The sequence below is a fragment of the Pinus tabuliformis genome, chromosome X, assembly GCF_031772625.1.
Source record: "Pinus tabuliformis cultivar Carrire ecotype Pingquan chromosome X, CPIR1, whole genome shotgun sequence".
In the NCBI taxonomy this organism is placed as follows: Eukaryota; Viridiplantae; Streptophyta; class Pinopsida; order Pinales; family Pinaceae; genus Pinus; species Pinus tabuliformis.
Window position 1 is genome coordinate 1,477,584,583 of NC_142308.1, and position 20,374 is coordinate 1,477,604,956.

A 20,374-nucleotide genomic window follows, 5' to 3' on the forward strand; every position below is an offset into this window, starting at 1 on the left:
AAGCATTGGGCTATTAAATACATATTCTCCCATGGATAGCTTGACATTATGGCACTTTCCTAAGCAATTTATGGTTCCTCAACTTGCAACCATCACTTGACACTCTGGTGCTAGATATAGGAAGAAATTCAATTCCTTTGCTATCTTACAATGAATAAAATTATGGGTACTTCCTGAATCAATCAACACTATTACCTTTTTCTTCTTGATATGCCCTTCTATCTTAATAGTTTGAGGAGTGGTAATTCTAGCCATTGCATTACAAGATATTGTCGGATTCATTTATTCTTTATCTAGGGTTTTTTCCTGGAGTATATCCTCTTCTTTTGACATTTCTTGTTCCTTTTCTTCCTCCTCTTCATAATCTATGTAGAATAATTTCTTCTTAGCACACTTATGACCTTTAGTGTATTTGTTGTCATAACTGTAACAAAGCCATTTTTCTCTTTTTTCTTCCAATTGTTGTGGTGTCAACCTTGTAGATTGTGGAAGGCTAAGGGAAACAACACTTCCATCTTTATAGTTGTGAGTGGTAGGCTTCCTGGTTGCCATAATTTTGCTTTCCATTTTTCTTGCTAACCTGACTGCCTTCTCCAATGAATTAGGTTCCCAAAGGCGAACCTCATATTGGATATTATCCTTTAAAGTCCCTATGAACACATCAATCCTATGCTCCTCTAAAATATCTTTTACCCTTATGTTCAATTTTTGGAAGTCCTCAATGTGCTCCATCATTGGACCCTTTTGTTTCAGATTTATCAATTGGCTAAAAAAGGTGCTGCTTTTTGTATCCTCATAATGTTCTATCATTTCTTCCATAAAAATTTCCCAAGTGATAGTTTATTTACGAGAGAAAAGCCATTGATACCATACAAATTGGTTTGGTTCCAAATATAAAGTTGCAATATGTACCTTTTGTGTGTTTTTCACATTATGGAGATCGAAAAATTGCTCCATTTGTAGTATCCATGTTCTGGTGTCCTTGCCATCAAACTTCCTCATATCGATGTTTGGAACATGGTGGATCTTCAATCCAACATTAGAGTCTATGAAATCATTACTAACATTTCTTTTGTTCTCATCATGAGTTTCCTTTACTACCCTTTTGCCATTAGTGACCATTTCTTGTAGCAACTTATTCAAATTTATCTTCAATTCTTCCATCTTATTGTCCATGTCATTCATCTTAGCATCCATGACATTCATCTTAGCTTCCATTCCATCCATCTTAACTTGCATACCATTCATAGTAGCTTCCACGCCATCCATCTTAACTTGCATGCCATTCATATTAGCTTCCACGCCATTCATCTTGGCTTCATTTACCTTTAGTGAGAGTGAAATTTGTTGTACTTGGTCTTATAATTTTTATATATCATGTTGCATTTCTTCCTCTTCTTCACGAGTCATGTTAGAGCTTTCATGTTGCTTACTAGGTGTTTCCATTTTCTTTCTTCGGGGCATTAATTAATGCTAATAATTCTTCACTATTCACTTTGAATTCCTTCAAGCCAATCTTATGCAAAATTTTGAAAAAACTACACACAATTTTTTTCACTTTGTAAGCGCTCGATATTGAATCTGTTGTATCTCTGTCACTGCGGATCTTGAATATTTAAATTCATGTCCTGCGGTAGCCCTTTGAGTCCTCTTTCTAACCCCACAAGTCTGATCAAGATTGGATTCTCCAAGGAAGAGTTATGCCAAATCTCCCACGGTGACTTGATTATAGACTAGTTCAGTAGAGCGAACTTGTATGACATGCCACGTGTCACTGTTTCATCCTTAGCATCCGAAACAGATACACAGAAAACTACAGTCCATTCTCTTTCTGATACTTCTTACGAAATTTCAATGTGATGCTCAAAACAAAAGTTATGATGATTTTCCCCAAGTCCCCTATTACGAATGTGATTCGGGAGTCTGCAAAAACCCTAACTTCCTCAAATCATATCTCCGCAAATATAGCACTGCAAGCTCTGAAATGTGGACCCGAAGTTCAAAACTATTTCAGCTCAAATGGGTTTTTTTGTAGCTTTTGAAACACCGCAGAAAACACTTTATAGAAAAAATGCCACGATGACCTGTCTGGAGCAGTGAAACCCTAGAATCCAAAGCTCTGATACCAAATGTTAGGAAACCATCTCACAAAAAGATAGGAAAGATATATCAATGCCTTAGAATTCAGCCTCTTCGAGGGGTAAACCTCCTTTACATTACACAAATGAGCAATTCTTGGATGATACAAATGACTAAACCTCCCTTCTATATATAGGAGTCTAAGGGGTCATAATATAATCAAGTCGACATAATAGTAATAACATAAGGGCACAAAAATAACAATAGTGGGTTTCTATGGGGCACACTAATAACAATATGGGGAAAATAGGGGCACAATAATAACAATAAGGGATACAATGAAAATAGTAATGGGGGAATCACTAGTATTATAGGGGCCTAATAGTTGGGATTCTTCTTATGAGAACAAGCATTGTATTATCATCTTGGATTTTTTATTTAATGCAATACAGGTAGTGGGGTTTTGAGCTGTGGGTTTCCCTGGATATTTATTTTGTTATGTGCCACAGATTATCTTCCTCTAGTGGATTATTGTTTTCATCGATCTCTTGGCTTCCGCTGGTTGAAAGTAGAAGTAGATTCTTGTCCCATGCTTTAGTAAATTGCATGAGCTTGTGAATCTATAAGATGTTCTACAAAGAATGTAGAGGGTTATCATCAAATATGAAATTTGGGCTAGCAAGGGGCATCCTCAAAGAGTTTTGAAGACTACGTACTTGTAGAACATTATCTTGAGCTTCATTTGGATTAGAATTTCGAATCACCTAAGAGATTCCAATTTTCATCGAGTCTAGATTCTACCAATTCTTCAAATTTCTTCGAATTCACATATTGTTCCACCTTCTTGGAGAAGAAATCCTCCAGGAGCAATCACACATGATGTTCCCCAAATTGTTACATTTCCCACATAAAAAATGCATACACCAGTAGTCCATGGGTTGCACAAAATAATAACTCTCCCATTTTAAAACCAATTATATTATCATCCCTTTGGAAATATTAACTCCAATAAGCACATTAGTTGCACACCGGTCTTCTTGAATAAATTGTGATTCATGTACAAATAAAGTTATTCCAACCAAATTCCCAGTAGGCCTTAGATCCTTAACATTCTAGAATTGTGGAAGTAAACCTCGAAAAGAAGCCAAACATGTGCCAAATCATAAAGGCTTTGTGTCATAGATCGATCCAGGGGACTAGTGCCTTAGAACAAGGTTTGAATCCCACCACAACCACAAACTCTTCAAGATCTCCTCAACATCCTATTTTAAACAAAATCTAAATAGAATCCATCCCTTTAGAAGAATGTGAAAATATGACAAATATACTAATCTAGGGACCCAAATTTTATCCAACAATTGTACCAAACTAATCCTGTTAAATCTCTTATAAAAAAATATACCAATGAGACCTACCATATACATAACCAAGGCAAAATCAATAGAAAAATCATACCCTAGCATACATTCACACCTTCCTCCTCGAGCCTACAAACATCAAGTCTTCCTTCACTGGAAGAATTTTTCTTTAGTTGTTTCAACTGCGTTTAGATCATCTTCCTTAACAACATGTTGATGGGAAAAAGTGACCTCCATCAACAACAAGGAGACCACCCAGTTAGGGTCCCAAGTCAGACCCTTTTCCATTTGGGATGGTGGTTCTAGCTGGTTCTACTGGGTCTAGTCACCTGCTCACATAAGACTAGCCTAAGGTTATCCTAGCCTAAATTAAGTGTTATTCTAACCTAATCATATTATGGTAATCTATGTAATACTAATTGTTAATACTGTACGATATTATGTTAGATATGTGTTAGTGATATACTAATACTAATGTTAATATGTTAGGTATTATTCTATACTAATATTATCTAGTATGTTATACCTATATTAATCCATCATATGTGATATTAATGTAAGTTTATGTTAGTGTCTACATATGCTATTACATTTTAATATATAGATCTAATATAACCTAACTATGCTATATAGGTATATAACTACATATAATACTAAAAATAATATAATAATTATTATAATATACTAATTAATTATAATATAATATAATATAACTATATTAATTTAATAATGCTAAATACTAATCTTAGGTAAAGGTTCTTATTCTAATATATATTACACAATATCATACCCAATACTATTATATCATAATTTATCTAATGTTTCTATACTATGATATCATAATTTATCTAATGTTTCTTATTGTTACTATAGTAACATAAATATGTTTTCTATTATATATATATATATATATATATATATATATATCTAAATTAAACTAAAGTGTTTTCCCAAGGGAAAAATCATAATTTTCATCAATACAAGTGAAAATTACATGCTATAGATGGTGTTATAGCATATCCAAAAAGTGTCAGTTGATCACTCAATAATCAGCTATACAAATAGATTGTCACGCAGAATAATTCGATCTTGCGGACAAGATAAACCTTCCTAGAATCTAAAGAAGACCTAATGACAAGCAAACCAACTAGACACTATCTTTCTCTAAATATGCTTTGATAAACAATACCAAACAAGTGTTTTTAGGGCCTACCTTAGGTCCAAAATAAGCTTGTGGATGCCCTCGCTTCTTCGATCCAAATGAGCTCCTTTTCGAGAATCTGCAAACACAAACAAGGCAAACAATTAAATAGCACCTGAAAAGCCAATTGCATAAAACATATTTAACATGAAAGTCAAGGAGTCCATGAAACAAATAACATAAGATACTTGTTGAGAAAAATGAGTTTGATTGTATTAATTCAAAAGAAGGAGAACTTTACAACCTTTTCCTTGACGCTGTACAAGCTCCTCCCAGGGTCCAGCAAGAAGTCTCCTCTACTTTGACAAGTTTCACTCACTCCCTAATGAAGCCAAAAAGATGTGTGATCTCTCCCCTTAAGCTCAACTAGGAAGTCTTGATTTCACTAGCATTTACCCTAAAAAATGTTCAGCTTCTAACCTCCCTAGCAACCAGCCCAATGCCTGTATTTATAGTGCAATGGAGGGAGGTTACTAGGTCCTCCTTCAAAGGGATAAAGCCCTCCTTCAAAGGGACAGCTCCTCTCATCAAGGGATTAGCTCCTTCTCTTTTGGGATGCATGAACCACCTCAGAGCGAACAATCCACGTCAAAATTCCTTCTAGAAACCTCTAGAATTAACCCAAAGTGATTTTTTTAAGATAAAACTTGCGCGTTTTGACTTTCACAAGGGTCCGCACCTACATCGTTAGGGACAGAGCAGGTAGGTCCGCAGTTTTTTTACACATAAGGTGCGGGACCACATGTGACCATGAGAGAAAGTGCGGAACCAGAGTTACATTGATTTTTAATGTCTTTCTCTCATTTCCAAAGCTTGATTTGAAGAGCTGAGGTCTGAGACTTGCTTAGGAGGACAGTACAAGTGATGATAGACCTATACTGACTGCAAATAAGCATGGTGACAATATTTTTGTGTAACAGATTGCCCCCTAAAGTGCGAAGTCTGTAGTAGATGAGGATTTCTTATCATTTAGGAAGAGTGAAGTACTTTATCATTTCGAGGATCATCTTGTGGAGAGCCCGGTTGGAACCTGTAAAAACATTCAATGCAAGATATATATATGAAATCATATCATCGCTGAGGTAGGCATTCCCATGCTCAGATCAAAACTAACTAGAAAAACTAACTACTGCTCTGATACAAGAATGATCTTGTAAAACATCACAAGTAAAGACTCATGTGGACACAATATGGATGCAGCCATCTGTTTATGAATAGTCCATTATATAATGAATACAAAATTCCTCGCAGCCTGGATTGTGGAAACTAGATCCAGGGTCTTCATTTCTACTTCCCGAAATAGTACGATTCTATCCATGCGAATGAATGTGTTGATGTCGAACATGGTAGAAACCACTTGATTACTAGTCAATGATGTAAACTGTTAACAAGTGTGAGAGAAACCACCAGTGACGTCAATGGCTCTCAAAGTACCTAGCACAATCCATGAGATGCGAATAAATGTGTTGATGTCGAACATGTCATGGAATCCTTTGATCAAAAGTCAATGATGTAAACTGTCGTCAAAGGCGAGAAACCTGTCATTGAGGCATGCAGATTTCAAGGTACTGACGATTCCTAGATCATATTTCTAGATAATGAGTTGATGTCGATAGAAAGCGATCCGTCGTAGGCAAGCCCATAACACGAAATCATAGATCAAGTTGAATGAATTTAGTTGCAAGGACCGACTCAGGGATGGTCAAGATGGATGACAAATATTTTGCAGATGAATGGCTTATTGGCAGTGACCTCTTGAACACATAACGACATGACAGATGGCTTGGTGACAATTGACCCAAAGTTAATACCCAGAAACAGGCTGAAGACTTTCAATGTGGTTTGATCAACTGTTAGGAAAAGGATTTCCCAACCCAGGTGAATGAAAGTGTCGTGTTCAAGAGTGGTTACAAAGTATGACAAACAGGCTTATTTTTCTCTCTTTTCCCCCACCATTTCTGGCAAGTACCTCTTTATTTTTGACAAGCTTGAGGAGGATAACATTTGCTTGATTATAAGCTCATCCTTCGGATGAGTCCAACTTAGTTTAAATTTGAACCCTAAGAAGGAGTGGTTCGTTCCTGTTTGTAATTGAACAGGTCCTTTACTGTGAAATTTTAACGAGTACAGTATAGGAGAAACTCGGCGTTTTTCAATTTTAGAGAGTCTGAAAAAACTTAAGAAGACTCCAGGGTTGACCTTTTTCGTAAAATGTTGTCTTCCAAGTCCGAAAAAGTATAAAATAATACTTGAGAGAACCACTTGATCTTTTACAACCAAGGAGTACTTTTCGTCATTAGTGCCCTTGACCCGAAAAAGTAAAAAAGCGATCAATGACATGTCATTTTATAACCAATATCGAATTTGAAACGACAAAAATCCGGAAATCTTTTCATGATTTTACGGTCGGAAAAGAGCTGTAAGGGGACCGTTTTTTAATTCCATTTTAACGAGTTTAAAAGAAACACTCGGCAATCTTTTCATGTTTTAGGAGTCAGAAAAGAGCTTAAAGATGACTCTACATGAAAATGATAGATTTCGCCTGAATAATTCTTTATTCTGCACAAAAACACAAACATTACTCATACCTGTTTGAGATGGATAAAAATGTCGCAAAAATACCTTTTCAAAGTGAAACATAAACAAATTTGCAATTTATTTACTCAAAAAACTTATAAAAAAGGCCTTTATCAATTCATTTTTACTGTTTGAGTTTGGGTAAGAAAATAGTGCTTTTGCTCAGAAAACTTCCCGTGAAGATTGTGGAAAATCCAACCGTCGGAATCGAACGCGGTGTTCTCCAGGTAATCCACATCATCCCACTCTTCATTTTCAACCGTTTAGTTTTTTGTTTTAGTCCTTCATTTCATTTTTGGGAGGGTTTTTAGGCGGAAAACCCATGCGTGGGGCGCACAGGTTTACCATTGCGGGCCTGCAAACCCCGACTTTTTCTCCATTGGGAAAAAGCTCGGGGTCCGCACCTTCCGTGTAGACAAAGTGCGGTCCCACGTACTGTGTCTAACCTGGAGGGTGTGGTCCCCACCGCAAGGGTTTTGAACCCAAAAATTCTCAAAAATGGACCACACAAAATATTTTCTAGCATTTTAATTAATCTTTATACTTGATGCAGAGAGTACATCATGCTAGATTGGCGTGAACGAGAGCATGAGGACGTGGATGCTGCCGCATGGAATCATCAGCCTTCACTTGATGCTTTGAGGGCGTGCAGACTGTACAAATTCTGGGCCATTCCTGGCATGAGGGCTCAGGTGGATTTCTTACAGTGGCTGGTTGACAGATGGAGCATACAGGACCAGTGCTTCTTCATTGGCGGCCACCAGCTCGAAATCGAGCCGGCGGACATTTATTTCTTGACTGGTTTGCCTAAGAGAGGTGAAGAATTGACTCTGCACGGGACTAGGCCAGGTGGCCAGTTTGTCGATAGCCTCCGGCTAGAGTACTGCAACAGCCAGGCTAGAGACAAAGGGATAGACATAAAGACGATATCCTTTCCTAAGCTCATGGTGATTGCATTCACTGTCACCAGACTTTGCGGAGCTGCCGCATTACATATTGCCACCGGATCCCAGATGCGTATGGCAGTTGATTGCTTTCGAGGCACCATCTTCAACTGGTGCGATGCTGTGTTGGCCAATGTGAAAGGCCAACTGACCAGGGCCAAGAACAGACGACTAAAGACCTTTGGTTATGGGGCTTTGGTCGTGAGTTTTGGCCTGAAGAGGGTTCCTATGCTGATCCCACAGCACCTTACTGTTGGAGTTGGGCTTCCTCGAGAGCCCAAACTGATGCGATGGGTCACAGTCATGGCCCGTCACCCGGACGAGAGGACAGAGGTTGCTCGATTCAAACCTGAGTATTTCCAATGGCTGGAAAACCATGTCTTTTCCATTCAGGACTTCCCTTATGCTGGGATAGATTTTCGTGGTGACCCAGACATGGTTCTTCCACCAGGAGAGCAGTGGGATGAGTCAAGTAAAATCCTTTTCAACATTTTTCCTATTTTAATTTTTTTCATTTTTCCATCGTCTCAAAACTGATAGTATAAATTTTAAAATGTAGATGTGGGTCGACCAGCCGCTCTCCGACCTTTCGAGAGGAGGCAACCAGTTGCACCCGCGCCAACCCCACAGGACGAATCAGCAGAGGTTTTGGCCGAGTTGGAGGGTCATCTCGAGCGCTGGACAGGAGATATTCCTGAGACCACTATAGACGACATTCCTCGTCGACTTCAGCGCTATGTGATTGGAGTCCCGGGACCCTTTAGGAGGTTCCTTTGCAAGGTGGCCCATGCAGTTGTTTCTAATACAGATCATCACCAGTGATAGGATGATCGCCTATTGTGGGCACATATGACATTTTTATTTTTTGTACTTATCATTTTTTTCGATCATAAGGTGTTTTTCAACCTATGATCGAGGACGATGTATTTTTGACACGCTCCTATATATATATATCACTATTACCGGCTTATCTTTGTAAATCATGTTATGGAATGATTTTAAATTTACATGTATGATTATTGCAAATGTCTATTTAACATTCGAGAAGCAATTGCATCTGCTAATGTATTTAAAGACCTTGGAATATGCTGATATTCAATATAATTAAATTCACGTTCCAAGAGACGCACTCTAAAAAATAATCTTAATAACACCGGATTTCTAATGTCATACACTCTATTAAGCTGTAATACAACGAGTTCAGAATCTAACCTCACTATCAAACTCCGAATCCCAAATGAAATAGATTCAGATAATAACTCAATCACTACACTATACTCGGCAATGTTGTTTTTTGTTTGACCGAGGCTTACCCCATGCATATATACTAACTCGTCAGAGGGCGAATAGATAACCCAAGCTGCGGAAGAGATGTTCCGTGTATTACGACAAGCACCATCAGTGAAACCAATGTATGTTTGGAGAGGCATCGACATCTGCAATATCAAGAGTAAAACCAAGATAAGCAGGAATAATGACGAAAAACACTCTCTAAGTTAAGCACATTGTTTAAACTAAAACACACCAGCTAGAAAGAAAAAACTATCCTAACTAAAAATCTCCATACCCATTCTTTTAAGCATAATACCTCTTCAAGTAAAGGCCATTTCTGGGTTTACCCAAAGAGTACCCATCAAAGTTTACCAATTCATAAGCCCCTTTGGCTAGCTTTCGCTTGACAACATAGGGACCATGCCACATAGGAACGAATTTTCCAACGCCTAATTTATCATTAGCTTGATCATAAACTAAGACTAGATCTCCTTCCGAAAAATTTCGAGGGGTCACGTTTCGATCATACTGAGCTTTCATTCGTTTTGCGTGAGTCTCGATCGTCAATGCAGCATCACGTCGATTCTCATCTAATTGAGCCCAGTATAACAAACGCTTTTCCTCTTCGGAAGTGGCTGGAAGTAACTTGATGGCCATTTGCAGTGATGGGATTTCGCATTCAATGGGTAACACAACTTCCAAACCATAAACTAGTTAGAAAGGAGTGAACCCTGTTGATGTTTTTACTGAAGTTCGGTACGCCCAAAGCGCTGAAAATAGCATGTTGTGCCAATTCGACTGATGAATCCCAATGATTCGTTGGATCATGATAACTAAAACTTTGTTGATGGACTCAACCAAACCATTCGCTTGTGGATAATAAGGGGTTGAACTATCGTGACGTAAACCAAGCTGGTCTGTAAGTTCGGTCATCATAACGTTTCGAAAATGACATCCATGATCAGTGATTATCGCTTGTGGGACACCAAACCTAGCAATTATATGATTGAACACGAAAATTGTAGCTGTCTTGCCGTCTGCCTCGAATGTAGGCATCGTCTCTGCCCACTTAGTAAAATAATCTACCGCAAGGATGATATACGCATGCCCCCCGGTCGAGTGAGGGTTACATGTAATAAAATCGATACCCCATTTGGCAAAAGGACCAACAGTAATTATAGGGTGGAGAGGAGCAGGTGGAGCGCGCATCTTACGATAAAAAATCTGGCAGTTGTGGCATTTTTGAACCGCCGTAATACAATCTTTAAACAAGGACGACCAGAAGTAACCAGCGCGCAATATCTTTTGGGCTGTGGCAAACCCAGACATATGAGCGCCACACGCTCCAGAGTGACAGTCATTTAGAACCCTTTCAGCTTCCTCGTGAGTTAAGAAACGTCGAAAAATAGAGTCCGCCCCACGGCGATAAAGAGTATCTCCAATAATTCTGAATTGTTGGGACTGGAATCGAATCTTTCGACGTTCTGACCTTGAAATTTATGGCCTAAAGGATTGGGTCTGGAGATAAACGATGATATCCCCATACCACGGATCTAAAGTGCTGATTAGAAAAAAGGATTCGTCCGCAATGGGCTCCTCTGCCACAGTTTTCGTGTCAGCACGCGGAAGTCACACATTAACTCCGCAAAAACTAAAGATTTCTTAGACTTAGATTTCTCAAATTCCAAGTCGAACTCTCGTAGGATAACGATCCATTTAGAGTACTTGCCCCTAGCAATTTCTTGGTCAAAATGTAGATCATAGGGTTGCAATCCGAAATGACTGTAGTTTTACGTAGTAGAATGTAGTGACGAAAACGTTGGACAGCTTGAACGGCTGCCAATGCCAATTTCTCCACATGTGAGTATTTTAGCTCAGTTGGATTTAACGTTCGACTAAGGTAATATATCACATGTTCAGTTCTTGATTCATCTTCCTGAACTAAGACCATTCCAATGGTGGAATGAGAAGCGGCGAGATACAAGAAGTAATCCTGGTTGTAGTTGGGAGGATGCAACAATGGTGTATGGGTCAACGCGTGTTTGAGTGCATCAAAAGATTTCTGAGCTGTCTCATCCCAATAAAATTGAGTGTTCTGTTTCAACAACCGGGTAAAACCCTTTGTAACCTCGGTGTAGTTAGGAATGAAAAAGTTTGCTTTCCCCTACAAACTTTGGAGTTGGCGAAGACTCGAAGGAGGAGGAAATTTGATGATAGCTTCGACCTTCGAGGGATCAACGCGAATGCCGGCTTTCGAAACTACAAATCCCAACAATTGACCCGTTTCTATATAGAAGACACATTTGTGTGGGTTCAACCGAATCCGATAATTCCTACACTTCATAAAGATTGCTCGTAAATGGACGAGGTGATCAGCTCGATGTAATGAATGAGCAGGCAAGTCATCGAGATAAGGTTGCACAATGTGTTTGATGTCATGAAATGCATAAGACATCGCCCTTTGAAAAGTTGCTCTGGCATTCTTAAGCCCAAAAGGTAATTTGCAATAAGCAAATGTCCCCCATGGACAAACGAAAGCCGTTTTTGGTTGATCGGCAGGTAGAATATTGATTTGATTGTATCTGGAAAAACCGTCCATAAAGGAGAATATTTCGCTGCTGGCACAATCATCAATGATTTGATCGCTATAGGGAGTTGGGTAATTTTCCTTTGGACAGGCTTATTAATGTCCCTATAGTCGATGCATATTCTTATTGTTCCTTGCTTTTTGTTAACCGGTGTAGGTTTTAACCCTGTACAGAAATTACCTGCATACGAATTCTTAGACAAAGAAAATAAACAATGCGAGAGCATAACCCATAAAACACATGCACAGAGATTTTTCCCTGGATCCCAAAACCGGGACTACCAGCTTGATTTTTCATTATATTCCTTTCAATGTTACAATATATTTATACATGCCGAAGCATCCAATACCATGGACCAAAAACCATCGCGTCCAATACCATGGACCGAAAACCATCGCGTCCAAAAAACATGTGCGAAAATCATGCACAAAACCATAGGTGGGTCCGCCCAACCTAACATATGGTCCAAAACCAAAATTTTCCGGGGCGCTGCCCCGGACCCCATAAAGTGGGGTTACAGGTGCCCTTCAAACCCCCTATTAACTATGTGGAAAGAATATAACACAACCCAACAATCTCCCACTTGTTGTTTTCTTTCCATAGGGGGCCACAGGAGAGCTTAGTCATTTTTTCAGCCCTGAGATTCCCATTGCTTCTCTACACCAAGAGAACTTCTCAGAGCTCACAGATTTTGTCAATGCATCTGCAGTATTCTTCAAAGTGTCCACCTTTACCAGCAACACCTTTCTGTCTTCTATCATATCCCTCACAAAGTGATATTGAACATCAATGTGCTTTGTCTTTGAATGATAAGCAGGGTTCTTTGCCAAGAAAATTGCACTTTGGCTGTCACAGTCTATTCTTATAGCTCCCTGTACTAACCCCATACTTGAACACAATCTCTGCAACCAAACTACTTCCTTGCTTGCATGAGTGGCTGCCATGTATTTTGCCTCTGTAGTTGATAGTGCCACTACAGATTGTTTCTTACTCATCCAACTGACTGCACCTCCAAATAGGTTAAACACATACCCACTTGTAGATCTTCTCTGATCCTGATCTCCAGCCCAGTCTGCATCAACAAAGCCATGAATATCCAGCACTCTGTCCAATCCTGGTCTTCCTTGGTAGCACAAACCATAATCACTAGTGCCAGCAAATACCTGAAAACCTGTTTCACTGCTATCCAGTGCTCCTTCCCAGGTTTTGACATAAACCTGCTCAATACTCCCACTGCATGTGCAATGTCTGGTCTAGTACATACCATTGCATACATCAGGCTACCCACTGCACTTGCATATGGAACACGATACATGTCCTCTTCCTCTTCTTGTGTCTTGGGACACTGTTCAGCAGATAACCTCACACCTACAGGAATAGGAACCTTCACCGGTTTACTATCCTACATATTAAACCTCTGCAGTATTGTCTCGACATATTTCCTCTGGTTTAACTAGAGCTTCCTCTTTGAACGATCTCTTTTAATTTCCATGCCCAAAATATAGTTTACAGCACCAAGATCTTTCATGTCAAATTTGGAGGACAATTGGGTCTTCAAATCCTGGATAATTTCTTTGTCATTTCCAACCAGCAACATATCATCCACATACAAGACCAGATAAATAACACGGTCACCAATTAATTTAAAATACACACAATGATCTGCTTTGCTTCTAGTGAAGCCAAGTCCCCGTATAAATGTATCAAATTTCTGATACCACATCCTTGGTGATTGTTTTAACCCATACAGAGACTTCTTTAACTTGCATACCAGTTCTTTCTTACCCTTCACCACAAAGCCTTCAGGTTGCTTCATGTAGATTTCCTCTTCCAAATCCCCGTGAAGAAATGTTGTCTTCACATCCATCTGTTCTACCTCAAAATCAAAAGCAACAACAACAGATAAAAGTAATCTAATGGAAGTTACCTTGGCAACAGGAGAAAAAATATCACCAAAATCGATTCTCGGCACCTGGGAATAACCTTTTTCTACCAGCCGAGCTTTGTATTTCTCCACCTTTCCTTCTACATTTGTCTTCTTCTTGAACACCCATTTGCTGCCAATGGGTTTCCTTCCAGCTGGCAACTCCACCAGATCCCAAGACTCATTTTTGTGCAAAGATGCCATTTCATCGACCATGGCCTCTTTCCAGAGTTTTCCATCCTCTGAATCCACTGCTTCCTTCACAGTTCTGGGATCATCATCAGTAAGAGACAAAGAAAAATTTGAACTGAAAGCAGATGGACTATACCTTTCTGGCTGCCTTCTTTCTCGAACTGATCTTCTCATAGTCGGAGTTTGTGGCTCTTCATCTTCTGATTCCTCCTCTGCTGCAGAGTCTGATTCTTCCTCCTTTGGCTCAAACTCTATCTTCTCAGGTTCCTTTGGTTGGACTTCATGTTGAATAACATCTTTTACCTCTCTGAACAACACATCTCGGTTGTACACAACCTTCCGTGTGACTGGGTTCCAAATCTTATAACCCTTTAAACCATCCTTATACCCAATAAAGATGCACTTTTCAGATTTACTATCCAACTTGGTTCGTTTCTCCTTTGGAACATGTACATATGCATCACATCCAAATACCCTTAAATGTGAAAGAGAGGGTTTCTTACCAGTCCATACTTTTTGTGGAGTCTTATCCTCCAACGCTGATGAAGGTGATCTGTTGATCAGGTAACATGCAGTATCTACTGCCTCTGCCCAAAATTCCTGTCCTAACCCGGCACCACTGAGCATGCTTCTTGCCCTTTCCATCAACGTCTTGTTCATTCTTTCTGCGACTCCATTTTGCTGAGGTGTATATGGAGTAGTCTTCTCTCGTGCTATACCACACTTCTTACAGAATTCTTCAAATTCCTTGCTGCAAAATTCTCCACCATTATCTGTCCTGAACACCTTTATCTTCTTCTCTGTCTGATTTTCCACCAGAGCCTTAAATTCTTTAAACCTGTCAAAGACTTCAGATTTCTTCTTAAGGAAATATATCCATGTATTCCTTGAGAAGTCATCTATAAATGATACATAGTACACAGACTTACCGAGTGATGGAACCTTCACAGGTCCAAACACATCACTGTGCACAAGCTCTAATATCTGTTTCGTCCTCTTACCACCAGAGGGGAAACTCACCCGATTTTGCTTCCCATATACACAATTTTCACAGAAATCAAAATCCAGAGAGCTATCATTCATACCTTCTACCATACCTTTACCATGAAGTATTCGAAGGCCCTTCTCTTCAATATGTCCAAGCCTTTGATGCCATAACATGGTCTTCTCTCCAGAAGCCACTAGATTTTCTACTCCATTTTCAGGAACCATAAAACTATTGCACATATCAACAACAGTGCTACCTTGCAACTTGTACAGAGTTCCAATCCGAACTCCCCGCATTAATATTAGTGCTCCTCGAACCATCTTGCAGGTATCTTTCTCGAACACCGTCTTTACACCTGCATCATCCAACTTGCTTACAGAAATCCGATTTCTGGCCAATGCAGGAATATGTAGAACACCCGGAAGTGTTCTAACCCTTCCACTTTGCAACTTCAACTTTACTTTTCCCCGACCAATGATTCTAGCCTTCCTATCATCTCCTAAGAAGACATCACCACCATCGTATTTCTCATACTCGCAGAACCACTCTCTATGGGGAGTGAAGTGAAAGGATGCACTTGAGTCAATCAACCATGCCTCATGATCTACATGTGTACTTGAAGAAGCCAAGTACACATCCCCACCTTCATCTGAGGTGGTTTTCGCCTCTGCAGAAGGAGCATCATCAGATCCCTTTCCTTTATCAGGAGATTTAGATTTACAATCCCTTCTGAAGTGCCCTTCCTTTCCGCATTTCCAGCACACCACCTTTGTAGGTTTTCCTGGAGATTTAGATCTCCCTCTAGATTTAGATCTCCCACTCGATGACTTATTTTTGTTTCTGTTCTAGGACCGTCCTCGTATAGACAAGGCATCACCATTCTGGTTGTCCATATTTTTCCGTCTCATCTCCTACGTCAGCAAGGCTGAGACTATTTCATCAAACTGCAAAGCAGTTTCATTGCTACCTATTGCAATAACCAGACTATCCCACGAATCTGGTAGAGAACACAACAGACTGATGCACTTATCTTCATCTAAAATTTTAATATCAACAGATAATAACTAACTTACCACAGTATTAAACGCATTCAGATGCTCTGTCACCGAGTCTCCATCTTTCATCCTCAGGTTATACAGCTTTTTTCGCAGGAATAATTTATTCACAAGAGACTTAGATTGGTACAAAGTCCCTAACTTGACCCACAAAGCCTTTGCCATAGCTTCCCCTGATACATTCAGCAATACTGAATCTGAGACACACAATCGTATTGTGCTCTTTGCCTTTCGATCCAACTTCTTCCATTCTTCATCGGTCACTCCCGATGGTTTAGTACCTGGATCTACCGTGATCCACTGATCTTTATCCACCAACAGATACTCCATCTTGAGTTTCCACAACTCAAAATTCTGACCATTGAACTTCTCAATCTCTATCTTTCCACTGCTCGCCATCTTCTTTCACCACCAGAATCGATCTCGCAGATCTCCCACTGAACAGGGTCTACCATAGGCCCAAGCGAAACCCCTCAGCTACAAAGGTGTCCCCTTGAAGCCAAAACAGCTCTGATACCAAATGTAGGTTTTAACCCTGTACAGAAATTACCTGCATACAAATTCTTAGACAAAGAAAATAAACAATGCGAGAGCATAACCCATAAAACACATATGCACAAAGATTTTTCCCTGGATCCCAAAACCGAGACTACCAGCTTGATTTTTCATTATATTCCTTTCAATGTTGCAATATATTTATACATGCCGAAGCATCCAATACCATGAACCGAAAACCATCGCGTCCAATACCATGGACCGAAAACCATCGCGTCCAAAAAACATGTGCAAAAATCATGCACAAAACCATAGGTGGGTCTGCCCAACCTAACATATGGTCCAAAACCAAAATTTTCTGGGGCGCTGCCCTGGACCCCATAAAGTGGGGTTACGGCTGCCCTTCAAACCCCCTATTAACTACGTGGAAATAATATAACACAACCCAACAACCGGAGCAATATTCGATACCCAATCCGTTAACGGGATCGGATAAATGAAACCTGCTTTCAACAGTTTTTCAACTTCTGCTTTAATTGCAGCTGCTTTTCGTGGGTGAATCTGGCACAAACATTACCGGACGGGTTTAGCGTTCGGGTAAGTCTTGATCTCATGAACAACAATCGCAGGATCAATTCCTGGCATTTCCTCATGGGACCAGGAAAACACGTTGCAAAATTGTTGAAATAGGGCCTTATATAATTGAATTTCGTCATCTGTACACGAGGCACCTATATGAATGCTCTCAACAATTCCGGGCTTAACCGAAATGTCAATAGGAATAGTTCGAGAGATGTTTCCCAAAGTTAACTCTGAATTGGGATGTTTCATTGGATTTTGAGGTTACTTGACATATTCAGTCGTAAAAATTGATGAGAAATCATTTTCAAAACGGTCATCCTCAGGTAAAAACGAAGATCTGTGATAGAGATCTTCCCATGGAAAATCATCTACACATAGGATTTCACGAATTGGCTCATCAGAGTGAACGAGTTTAGAAAACTTGGTTACATCCGAGGTTGATGTGAAAAGTGATTCCTCACGGACCACATTCATTAAGTCATTTTTGGTTGAGCACGAGTCAGCAAACGACTGCACGGCTTCATAGGCAACTTCATATGGACTCAAAGGCATGGAATTACCAAATGAGTCAATCTCAAATTCAGAAGGAATGATCCAAGGATCATCATAAATAATGGTGTCTGATGTGATCATATGAATGGTTGCAAATGAAGACGATGTGTTGATTGGAGGAAAAGGAAAAGTTCCCAATAAACCGGCATCTTTAACTAATCCTAATCCAACATCCTTATATGGGATAGTCGTTTTACCAACATGTTGAATACTCTTCGAAGAGGCTGGGTCGGATGAAAAGTAAGCCAGCTGGTCTATAGTTACGATCTTTCCATTGTGTGGAAACTTTATTACTAGAAAGACCGATGAAACGACTGCTGTCATAGCATAATACCAACTTCGACCCAAGAGAAGGTTGTAATCTAGAGGGGCATCAACCACTTCCACATCTAGACTAACGGTTTTTCCTTCAACCCCTATAGAAAAATCATGTAGAATGTCAAAAGGATGAAACCCACGGCCATCAAATTCCTTTAGAATTGTCGGGGATTGATTTAGCGAAGGAGAACCAAGCGATCTCCAAAACTGTATCGAAATAATACACGTAGAGGCTCCCTCATCAATTACAATCCGATGAATAGGCTTGTTTTTTACTATCACTGGAATCTAGAAAGCCATTTGATGAGACAAACGCGGTGTACTATTTTCTAGATTGAAAATTATTAGGTTCGAGTCCTGAACATCAACAGCTCCTATAGCTAACAAAAGTAATTTGCGTTGTGCTGGGCATGATTGCAGCACTTCCAAAGCCGACATTGCTCAGGGTGAAACAACTAAATCCTCAACAATGTTATAATTCTAAGCCGCTCTCGCATGTGGATTGAAAGCTGACTTTTGAAGTATACCCTTGGCGGGCGGTTTGATTACCAAGTCTGGATTAGGTTTCTCGATCTATAGTGGATCGGAACTGGGAGCTGAGGTTGATGGATTAGAATGAGAAGATTCTGCTTATTTACCATCAACAAGACTTTTACTACCATAATCTTGCGATCGAGTCGCAATCCTAACATGGGACATCATCAATATGGGTTCTTCATTGGCACTCGAGGATGAACCTATCATCTTACTATCTTGAGCCAGAAAAGGATCCTTCAAAACAGCAGGTGTTATAGATCTGATATGAAAATAAACCCAAGAAATAACAAGATCTGAATATAGATAGAAATGATTCACTTTATTGATCAAACCCTTAAGATAGGGCAACACCATATATTCACTCCTTAAGGAAGGAGAACACTCCACAAGCCATATGCCTGTTCATACAATAATCCTTCACATCCCTCAATGTGGAGTCTCTAGCCTCTTTATGGGCCTCATACATACAATACCATGGGTCATTACCATGGTTCCCTCAATACCATCTATCTAATACCATGGGCCCATTACATTATTACTAACTACTTGTGGTCCCTTACATGATATGGGTTAACCACCTTATCTATTACTATGTCCCATCCCATTATTACATTATTCCCTTGGATACCTCCCTTTGTACCCCATGTTATCCCCCCTAGGTATATAACATTCCACCCCCCTTAACATGTTTCATCCCCGAAACATGAGAAGAACACAAATAATAAGATCTACTCAAAAGAGTAGTCCACTGGTACCATGCACGTGCATCTAGCCATCCAAGAGAAAGGTGAACCCTCGATCTTACTGGTGCCTCGCTCGCTTGAGATGGAAGTTGACCGTGGTAGCTATTCTGTGTTGATGTGTAGTAGGTGGATCTTCGCTCCTCTATATCTGTCATGCGGGGGTTGTTGTCCTTGTGGCTAATTGGTTGCCATTTTGTTATTTGTTTTCTTGCAGGGTGGTGTGGGTGATGATAGGTTGAATTTTTAACCCAAGGTGTCTTTTTATTTAATTCACCCAGCTTTGGTGTCTTATCTTCCAATATTACTTCAACCACTGAGCCCTCATCTGATGTATCAGCACCTATATCCTTTTCTGCTTCAGCCTCTGTTTGTGTTTGTTTGTCGATAATCAATGGCTCATCATCTGATATGTCAGTTCCTGGAACATCTTCTGCATCAACCTTCATGGACTCTACTTGTTTATTGATGAAAATATCTTGTAATGTAATTTTCTTCTTTTTATACCAGAGCTTCAGGAATTTCTTCTGCACATTAATATTGATAGTACCCATGGATTCCATCCAAGGATATCCCAAAACAACATCCATATTATCCATCTCTGAAGTATAAAAATCACCATGCCACACATACTTATCCATAGAAATCTTCAAATCCTTATACACTTGAACATCCTCATCATCCACTTGTGTGTTTTCAATGTATTTTGCTGGAACTTGCAATTTTTTTACCAAATTAACATTCATAAAATTGTGCTTGCAACTAGGATTTATAGATACAACGATTTTCTCCTTCTGAATCAATCCATGAACCTGCAATAAGGAGACACCCATAGAAAATAACCCTTTACGTGTCTCATTCTCTTTTTTTCTAGTCCGAGACCATTTGTTTAAAAGGACACTTTCAAATTCTGCATCTGAAAGTTTGGACAACTGCTTGTCGTCAAGTGAGAAATACCATTTGTAAGCCTCA